The following is a 10,559-nucleotide window of genomic DNA, read 5'->3' as shown; positions in this document are numbered from 1 at the left end:
CGAAAGACGAGAAGCTGCTCCCGTCCGAATGGCCGCCCAAAAATAGCGAATCGAAAGATATTATAATCGAAAAACCAAGCTCCGCCATTTCAAGCCTGGGGACTTAGTGTTGAGAAAAATTACCATCAATACCCGAAATCCGAATGAAGGGAAGCTTGGACCGAATTGGGAAGGACCATATCAGGTACTCGAGGACATCAGAAAGGGGTCGTACAAGATCGGCGTTATAAACGGCAAACAGCTATCAAGCAGTTGGAATGTATCACATCTAAAATGGTACTACTGTTAAGGTACAACCTTTACATATTCGTTTATATCTCGAAACTGACCCTTGCAGAAGTCCGAACAAGGGACGGATCTCTCGCTAGAAAGCACGCGTTGCACTCTTTTTCCCTTAGACCAGTTTTATCCCAAATGGGTTTTTTTGGCAAGGTTTTTAATGAGGCAACCATTGGTCGTGCAGCATTTATGACAATATCCGAGGTCCCGCAAGAAAGTTATTTCACAGCAACAGGGTCCCAATAGGAAAAACTGTAAAGAGCCAAATGGTCAAAGCGAACCATGCTCATATAGATTGGCCCGAACCCAGACGTGTAATAACGTGCGAAGAAAGTTCTCTTTTTTTATCGGCATCTTATATATCCAATAAAAATTCCTCTATTTCGAGATTTTTTGTGCAATCAGAATTAAGATACAATTCGACCACTAAACCTATGTGCTACATTACATCGAGTTCGAATCATTCACTCGACCAAGCCTGCGGGCTATTTTTTATTTCGAGTTCGAGCGAACACTCACTCGACCATTAAGCCTACGGGCTACATTACTTTGAGTTCGAATCATTCACTCGACCTTTCCTACGGGCTATTTTTATTTCGAGTTCGAGTAAACACTCACTCGACCATTAAGCCTACGGGCTACATTACTTCGAGTTCGAGCAAACACTCACTCGACCATTAAGCCTACGGGCTACATTACTTCGAGTTCGAATCATTCACTCGATCAAGCCTACGGGCTATTTTTATTTCGAGTTCGAGAAAACACTCACTCGATCACTAAGCCTACGGGCTATATTACTTCGAGTTCGAATCATTCACTCGACCAAGCCTACGGCCTATTTTTATTTCGAGTTCGAGCAAACACTCACTCGACCATTAAGCCTACGGGCTACATTACTTCGAGTTCGAATCATTCACTCGACCAAGCCTACGGGCTACATTACTTCGAGTTCGAATCATTCATTCGATCAAGCCTACGGGCTATTTTTATTTTGAGTTCGAGCAAACACTCACTCGACTACTAAGCCTACGGGCTACATTACATCGAGTTCGAATTATTCACTCGACCAAGCCTATGGGCTATTTTTTATTTCGAGTTCGAGCGAACACTCACTCGACCACTAAGCCTGCGGGCTACATTGATTAGAGTTCGGATCATTCACTCGACTAAGCCTACGGGCTACAGCTTCAAGTCCGAGCAATAACTCGCCTGATTCAAAGCCTGCCGCAATCCGTGAAAAAGATCTGATTCATCACCGGCACCGGCAACGTCCTCGATACCAGTAAACAGGTCACGAAATGGATCTTCTTCATCGTGAGGCCTGTCTAGATCGAGGGCTCCCAGAGCTTGAGCTTCCTGAATCACCCTTGTGGAAAATACGAGAAAAGTAGGCGAATCCTCGATCGCTGTTGCCCCAAATGACTCACTTGAAGCGTTCCCCTCGGCTTGGAGGGGTTCGAGGGGCTCTTCGATGGTAACCCCTGCCGATTGACTCCGATGAGAGGCGTCTTCAACATCCGATAGTTCGGGGACTCTACCTGAATCTTTCTTCGGTATATCTTCAGTTTGATGCGGAGCCTCATAGAGCATCATCGATCCAGCCGGCGATGAGGCATCGGTGGCTCTCTTCGTTCGGACCGCCAGCGCGGACTCATTGTCTTCTTGTTCTTCTTCTTCATCTTCATCCCTTAGACGCAAAACGGATTCCACGGTCAAAGGAATGACATTCTTGTTCGGCTTACGAGCCATCCTCTTCTTCGGTTTTGGATATTCGGGAACCGAGGCTCTCTTCCTTTTATTTTCCTTCACCGGCTTTGGGACAGAGGTCGAAACGTGCTCCTTATTGGACAGAGGCCTCAAGACCGCATCTTTACCCAAACCTGCATATGGAAAACCTTATAAAAAATATTTTAAGAAACGCCTCGTTCGGATCATCAGAGTTTGAGAAATGAGCTTACCGTGATTTTTGGCCTCCCACCGACCCTTTGACAAATCACACCATGAGCGCTCGGCGTATGTGGAGATCGAAACAAGAGCCCGTACCCAGTTCTTGAGATCGAGAACCGCTCCGGGCATCCAGGGAACCGCTACATCACAAAAGGAGGAGTGTTGATAAGAGAATAAATGGAAGAACAAAATAGAAGCTACAGCAAGATCACACTTACGTTTCATATTCCACTCCTTGGGAAAATGGCATCTTTTCAGTTGGGATCAGGTACGAAGTGCTTACTCGAACGAACCTGTCCATCCAACCCCGGTCCCTGTCCTCGTCAATACTTGATAACAGAGCCTTGGTAGCCCGACGCTGGAGTTTTATTAACCCTCCTCGAAAAAGTCGGGGACGGTACAGCTGGATAAGATGATCGAGGGTGAACGACATCCTCTTGATTTTGCTCGCAAAATATCGGATCAGGATAACGATCCGTCACAAAGAAGGATGGACCTGGCCTAGGGTTACCTGATATTGTCGACAGAAGTCAATAATGACGGAATCGAGGGGACCCAAAGTGAAAGGGTAAGTATATACGTTCAAAAACCCTTTCACGTAATAAGCGATATCTTCGTCAGGGGTAGGTATTATTACTTCTTTTTCACCCCAATTGCAATCCTTCTTTAACAGATCGAGGTGCTTCTCGGTTATAGAACACATGTACCTCGATACCGGCTCACACCGGCCAGGGACCGATGAACCTTTATCAACCTTAAAATCTGAAGTAAGGAAGCACACCCCGGGAACACACTCCTCAGGCCGTGGTTCTGCCGGTGCCTCATCGGCGATACACTGTGAAGATGAAGCCTTCTCTTTCTGAGGAATGGTTTGCGATGTTTTTGCCATTTTTGAATTCAAAAGTAAGGAATAAAAGAAAGTGAGAGAGATTTGGTAGAATTAAAGAGGGGTTATTTCGGAAAGAAATCACAGCTTTACTGGTAAGTTGGAGAGTACGAAGAAGAACTTGGGAAATTTTGGAAGATAGAAGATGTAAAAATGGTAAAAGATAAAAGTAAGGGTTATTTATAGGTTCAAACGATGGCGGTTCAGTATCAGCAGTGGCCGACCACCGCCTGACATGCATTAAATGCCTTGAAAGACTAAACCGACGGGACAGCTACCAGATGCGTCATGGTCGAACCCGATGGAAACGACAAGATATAATCCGATCGAGCTGTTGAAAATCATATCGTTTCTCACCATATTCTTTTTGAAAAACGAGGGGACTATCTGTATACTGTCAAAATAGATTTCAGCCTTGGCATGTCCGATATGGTTCGAAGGGTGATGTATCGAAGTAAGATCCCGAAGGGGGGACGAACTAACCTCGAACCCGGGGAGGCCGGTCCGTATCGAGATCGATACCATAATCGAACTCGAACAGGAAACGTACCATGGCGCAGGGTAGACCTATCATGCCGATAATCCAAAGACCAACCAACACTGGCCTGGGATCAATTCGAGGGCTCAAACCAGGATCGGACTCGAACCAAGATCACAAGTTCGAGCCAAAATCAAGCTCGAACCAAAATCGAGGATTCTAAGCGAGATTGAGATCGCAGACAAAAGTCGTTGCAGTCCCACTAGAGGGAATCTTGGCAGAAATTATGAAAAAACTGACTTATCATGGGTCTCCCACTGAATGTTTATTTTATTATGCGTAGAGCCGAATCCCTCCACTATAAAAGGGCTTGGTTATCATTTCTGTAGACAGGTTCTTCTGAGACTTACATTGTAATAAAAGTATTATATTCCTCTACAGTAAAGCATCGCTCTTCCAGTTTCTTAGATGAATTCTATTTGTCGAATTCTAAGGTTCACTATTCTTGATAACCTTGTCTAAATTGCATTCTCTCCAATCTACATTTACATTTTATTTATCCTTGCATTTTGTATCAAGTTACACTACATATCCTCGGAACTGCGTATAAATTTAACTTTATTTATTTTTCGGGTAAACAGGAATTATGATTATTGTTGTAGGAGTTCTCAGTCACATGGTTCTTAAAATGGGAAAATTACCAGTTATGTCGTTCATTCGTATAAAAATTAGTCAATTCATAAAATATTATTAATATTAGTCAATTAGCTATTTGTAGCAAACAAAATCCAATTTTTGCTTTCTTTTGAGTGTGTGTTATGGTAATAGATTGGATACATCTTATGAAGTTTAAATCTCAGTTTTGGATTGATTTGGTAGAGTATTGAGGTGGTTTGAATCGAAAATTTGAAGTAGAAGATGAACATGGAAAAAGATGATATGTGTATCACATTGTATATCATATTGTGTATCATTTGTGTATAACATATGTATCATATTCATATCAAATATGTATCACATATTTATCCATGTATACCCGTGTGTGAGATACATGTGTCGCGGAAGAATTTTTCGAATTCGATTTAAACTACGAATTTTGATACTAAATTAGTCCAAATCACTTCTAATCTTCCTCAAATTTCATATATTGACTCATCTTTATGTTTTCAATGATTTTAACTATACACATTGATATTAAAAAGGTCGCTTCTATCTTGTATAATTTTTTTTGTTTTTTGTAATTCATCAACTTGTTTGCTACCTATCCATGAAATTTTCTTTTCGTCTTGCATCTAATGTTGCTGAAAATGCTTAAAAATATAGAAGAAAATCTTTGTATGTGATTATTAGAGAGGAAGAATCCTTATTTATTTGAGTTTTCAATTTTTGTATGTGCTTAGCTAGTTTTGGTATGTCTAAAATTAATTGCTAGAAGTTGGTAAGTTAAAACTTATTTGGGATATTTCCGTAAGATTTCCCTTCGAATATTCCTCTATTGCACCGATACCGATTCTAATATATCCAATCTTATTCCATATTGAATATATGAATTGTATGGGTGGCCCAAACCCATTTTGACCTGTCCAACTCGCCCAAAGTTGGGCTAGTCATTGTCCCACCCAATTGCTGAACTCAGTCCATCTTGATCCAATCAATTTCAACTCATCTAAAATTGGGCTGATTTTTAGTCCAAATTGATCCATAAGTAGCTTTGCATAAATATCTTAAATATGACTTTCTTTTATTTGATATGTTATATATGACCCTAATAAAAAAAAAGTCTTATTTGATAATTAAACAATTCATAAAAAAAATAACACACATCAATTAAAGCTTGATAAGAGTTGAACGGGTTAGGTTATGACCTAAATTTTAGCACAACTTGATTCAGTTCATCTCTGACCAAGTTATTTATGACCCGCCTATTTATTTACCCAGCTCATTTTGACCGGCCCAGCACGCACATCTGACACTCCTAATAGAATTGGATGAAATTAAGTAACTTGGAGTATATTTCAAGGAAACTGGCTTAAGCATCTATATTACTACTATATAGAAATGGGAGTTGGGGTGGGACGAACATGTTGTTTTACTAGATTCCATGTGAATAGTAACGTGTAGTTGGCCATTTCATTAAATGAGTATATGGTTGTTTGTCTATTATATCCTTGACTTACACCATCTAATTAGTTTTATTTTTTAGGGTAAATTGGTGATTGAGTTTCTTCATCCTATTCATCTCTAAACACGTGTATTCCACTTTCAATTTATATTTTTTTACTGCCACACTCCAATAGTCCATTCTAGAAACTATTCTGATCATCATCCTTCAATTTGATCTCTTTGAGATGTTTTAATTTGGTTCCAAGTTTTCTCGGCTAATTTCTCTATTTCTCAATTAGTTTGAGTTTTCTGCTTTCTTTTCTTTGTTTAATCACCACTGCTTCTTACATGACTCACTTCTTAGTTTTACTGTTTTTATATAGCCCTCCATTGAATCTATGGGTTCTGGTAAGGATTTTTACTCTTTTTATTTTTGCTGCAAGATTTTTAGAAATTGCAACAGTCTTTATTTTGAGCCCTAAATCCCTCCTTAAGATGTTAATGGAAACTTGTGCAATTTGTGTCCCCTCAGAGGGCATCCGATTGAAAAGAATAAAACTTGTGCAATTGGTTAGTTTGGGAACAAGGTGTGGGTCTACTGTATTTTCTGATATAGTAAGTTTTTTTCGATTCTTTCTTTGATTTTTGCCTTTGTTTCTTGGTAATAAGAATTTGGTGGATATTTGATAGTTTTTCTAGATTCTCTTGCATAGGTTCTTGCTGGATTTTGTACATGCATGTCACTACTGTTTCTTATTTACAGATGCATGTTTGTATATAGATGTCTAGGTGCATGTTTGAGATACATAATTGTTTCTAATTTTAATTGAGTAAGATTGGTACTTTCAACTGGAGCCTAAGCTCCGTTCTTGAAGCAGTGTCATTGGATTTTACCATCGCTCTCTTGGCATGATTATTCTTTTTCTATATTCTTTATGAAGCAAACAAAGATATTGATGCAATGGCATTGGAAAAGATAAGGTTACCCGTTTGTTGCATTTGATTACCTGTTACTTTTACTCTTCCTCTTCCAGTAAGGTTACCCGTTTGTTGCATTTGATTACCTGTTACTTTTACTCTTCCTCTTCCAGTAAGGTTACCCGTTTGTTGCATTTGATTTGGTTTTCTTTCCCATTATCAGATCTTTCAGTTCAATTGGCTTCCAGTTACCGATGCCTATAAGCACTGAGCACCAATTGACCGAGCACAATCATCCTCTATTGTTACCTATGTCTCTATTTCTTGGCCATTAGCTCTACTACTCTTTCCAATAAGCTTCGACTTGCCTCATTTTCTTTTGGCCTATTGCTTGGTTGATTCACTGAGTCTGCACATGCATGCTCTTATAGCTGACCATTTTTTTGTGAATTTTATTTTAGTGATTTTTTCATGTAACATGAGAGACAGCATTGCAATGATTAAATTATATACATGTTACATATGTTTTCTTTACATGGCACAGAATACATGTTTGGAGAAAAGTCACTGTTAGAAAGTCAAGCTTTCTTTGTAAGGTTCAGGAGTAAAATCTCAGCTTTGTATACCTTCTAAGTTTAAAGATTGAGCTTTCAGGTTGCTTACATTTCCCAAGAATGACAGCTAATTTGTATATGCATCCTAGTTCAAAGGCTACAACTGTCCTGCAGGAGTTCAAAGACCTTGAGGTCAAATTAAATGAATCATGACATAATGGATTTTCAGGTGCTTTCTATTACGCTGCCAAAATGTAAGAAAATGTTTCTGAACTCTCAAAATTCATCTAGATTTTTTTTGTTGTAAGATATCAGAAGTTTCGTTTAACACTTTTTTGTTTTGTTCATTTAACACAAAAACATTCGGTAAACAGAAATCATCTTTTTCTGTATGCGCAGCCTCCATAGAGACCACTCTCATGGCAATCAGCAAGAATCAACTGAACACATTTCTCAATCCATCAACTGAAAATGGTAATTCAAGAAGTCTATTTTGCAAGCTTACAATTTACTATAATACATTTTGGGTAGCTTATAGCCTTTGTTTCTATGACTTATCTTCAAGACTTCCTAACTTAGATTGCGCACATCCTTAAATCTTAGCCTTCTCGGGTTTAAAGTTTCGAGCTAATGTTAAATTTAAGTATTTATGCTAACACAATTTGAGTTCTATTTTCGTCTGTTTTGATATAGAATGAAGTAGTTATGTCTATATATGTTTGAGACCAAATGCAAAAAGATTTCAAGAAATATTATAGACATTGCAAAACAGAAAGACTTAATCGTTCAATGGCCATGACTATGTCCTTTCATAGATTGAGAAAGATAAATTTACTCTTTTTCATCAAATGAATTGTCTCAATGCAAAACCAAGTAAATTTGCATCTAATGTTGTTGAATCGTTGATAATGTGGATTGGAAAAATGATGACAATTTAAAATTACAAAACTGTAACTTCGTTGCAATCTTAAGGAGGCCAGACTAACGAAACAAGCTCTCTTACCATGATTATGGCCTCTCATGTTTAAATTCATTCTTTTACACTTCACATATTATTTAGAAAATGGTTCTACTCCAAAAAATTTAGCAAGTTAATATAAACAGAGCTAAAAGAGGGGATCGAAAATATGCTACATTTGATATGCCTGCAAGTGGAATACGGCATGGTAGTATAGGTGCACAATATCACATTATGATTCATTATCAACACTGATCTCCACTATATTATATTTTTCATTAGTGGTTCTAAATTTTTCACAGAAAGAAGAGTAAAAAAGGATGCACCAACTGATAAATAAAAAAGGCAGAAAATTTGAGTAGTTACAGTGTAGGATCACCATATAGTGTAGGTGAAAAAGCAGAAAGTCATCCTGTCCACTAGAAACCCTGTTGCAAGTATTGCTGAGCAAAAAAAACTCAGTTTGAGCCTCTACATTAGTTCGTCATGATGACCATGTTACATAGAATGTTGTTTATTCTAAAGCCATTTGGAAAAAAAATGTTTAAATAGTGACCTAATAGAAAAACATGCTTAAGAGAGACAAGACTGGGATATTAGTCGTTACTAACCCTCCCATGAGTGCAGTTTTGAATTGAGAATTCAAGATATGTGAGTCGACTAGCTTTCAGCGGGCAAAAAAATAGTCATTTTCTATTTCTACCAGTTTCTGGTTGCCAATATTATAATATGTTATTTAGTTCGATTGGTATTAGTTTTACTCGCATGATCAATTTTTGCAGTCAATATTATGTTTAAAGACACTGATGAGAAGTATATTTTTTTTGGCAATTGAATAATTTGTCAGTTGCTATATTTCACTTGATAAATTTTACATATTTGTTGGTGTGGATAAATATTCTATCCATCATTTTTGTTATTATTTCTTCTATTGGATTAGCATAAGCATATGATAAGTTTCATTTTATGATGCTTCTTGGTTTTTGCTGCTTGAAGATGTTGACATTATATTTGAGAAAAATCAGTCACTTCACAGTAGTGAGCTGTCAGTAGTAACCCTTTGTTAGGGGAGAAGAAAAAAGCCAATATTATACCCTGCTTCCTGTTGAGGCTTTGGCTGCAAAGCTACTCAGTAATGGAAAGGAGAGAAATATCATGCAAAATTAAATTTTTGTAGTGGAGAAGGAAAATGGTGACTCTGTACCACTGTTGCTGCCTTTCTTCTTGCTGCTCTGTGTTTATAGTTTCTGCCTTTGTATGAATAATGAACTAAAAACGTTTTGTTATATTATAATTTTATAGATGTGACACCATTTGGATTTCGAGAGTAGTTTTACTTTGATCATGATTTTCTCATATGCCTTTTAAATATTATAAATTACTTATTATATTATTGTGACTTATAGTACTCTTTACGTAGTTTCCAAATATATAAATGTATTTCAAAAGATTTAAAGATTCTACGTCCGAATTCATGGTCAAGACTCTCGATGTCAACGATGATACTATAATTTCCTAAATGAAGAATTGGTATCAGCATCTTTAATTTCCTAAATGTTTTTCATCTTTGATCATGAGGAGAAAATTTAGGAATTTAGGGTTGCATATTCGAGGGGAGAGGATAAAGTACCAAAGATGGTAAATTCTCCGAGAAAAAGAAAGAAAAAAAGACGGAAAGTGTAGAAAAAGAGTTGGGATATTTCTTTTCCCCCTTCATGCGTGATATGGTTTCATTATTTTCCTTTTTATTTCTTTTCCTTTTTTATTTCATTATTTTTTCCCCATTTATTTAAGATTGAATATGAGAAAAGTAAGAATAGTTCATTATACATGTAAGTGGCGGAAAAAAAAAATATCCATGTAAGTGCGATATTCTATGATTTAGGTTTCGTAAATCTTGAACGAATCAACTGCAGTCATATATCCCGGGCGGAGCTAGCATAGGATTTGCGATTCGACTAAACCCAATAATTTTGATCTAAACCATATATTTTCCTTAAAAAGTTTATTAAGATATATAAATTATTAATTTAGAACCCAATAACATAAACAAACTAGAATCTCGAACCCACATGCTTCAAACCCGCCTCTGATATATATCCTCTTAACAAATTAGTAGTATAATGTGATGTTCTTTTTCTATGAACTCTAATTTAATGTTTAGTTTCTAATTATCTATTTGCTGCCCTTTCTTTTTACTGTTTTCAAATTTAAGCTACATAAATTTAAAATGCTAGGGAGTCATGATGAAGGGGAAGGTGTAACGACTGGAAAGTAGATTCTGAACTAAGCTAAGGGATTAACGCTATTCTTTTTATATTTAAAAATAATTATTTTGCACTATGATATCCAGTAATTTTACATTATAATCTTTCATCAGTTATTTATCTTTTGTTTTTCAAATTCAGATATACTTAAATGGGTTATTCCATTTAA

The 10,559-nt window shown here is 37.0% G+C and overlaps 1 long non-coding RNA gene across 3 annotated transcripts; it reads left to right on the top strand.

Moving 5' to 3' along the window:
• Positions 1-5,672: 5,672 nt before the first annotated feature.
• LOC104112961 (uncharacterized) lies at positions 5,673-9,445 on the top strand. 3 transcript variants are annotated; one of them, XR_690122.4, is made up of 3 exons: positions 5,764-7,419; positions 7,565-7,639; positions 9,120-9,445. It is a non-coding gene; the product is annotated as an uncharacterized lncRNA (long non-coding RNA). The 3 variants fall into 3 exon arrangements; XR_011414226.1 differs by having other exon boundaries at positions 5,771-6,308; positions 7,156-7,419; positions 7,565-9,445; XR_690121.4 differs by having other exon boundaries at positions 5,673-7,419; positions 7,565-9,445.
• The last annotated feature ends 1,114 nt before the right edge of the window (positions 9,446-10,559 follow it).

Source organism: Nicotiana tomentosiformis, chromosome 2 (genome assembly GCF_000390325.3).
Source record: "Nicotiana tomentosiformis chromosome 2, ASM39032v3, whole genome shotgun sequence".
NCBI lineage: Eukaryota > Viridiplantae > Streptophyta > Magnoliopsida > Solanales > Solanaceae > Nicotiana > Nicotiana tomentosiformis.
This window is presented reverse-complemented; position numbering and strand designations above follow the sequence as displayed.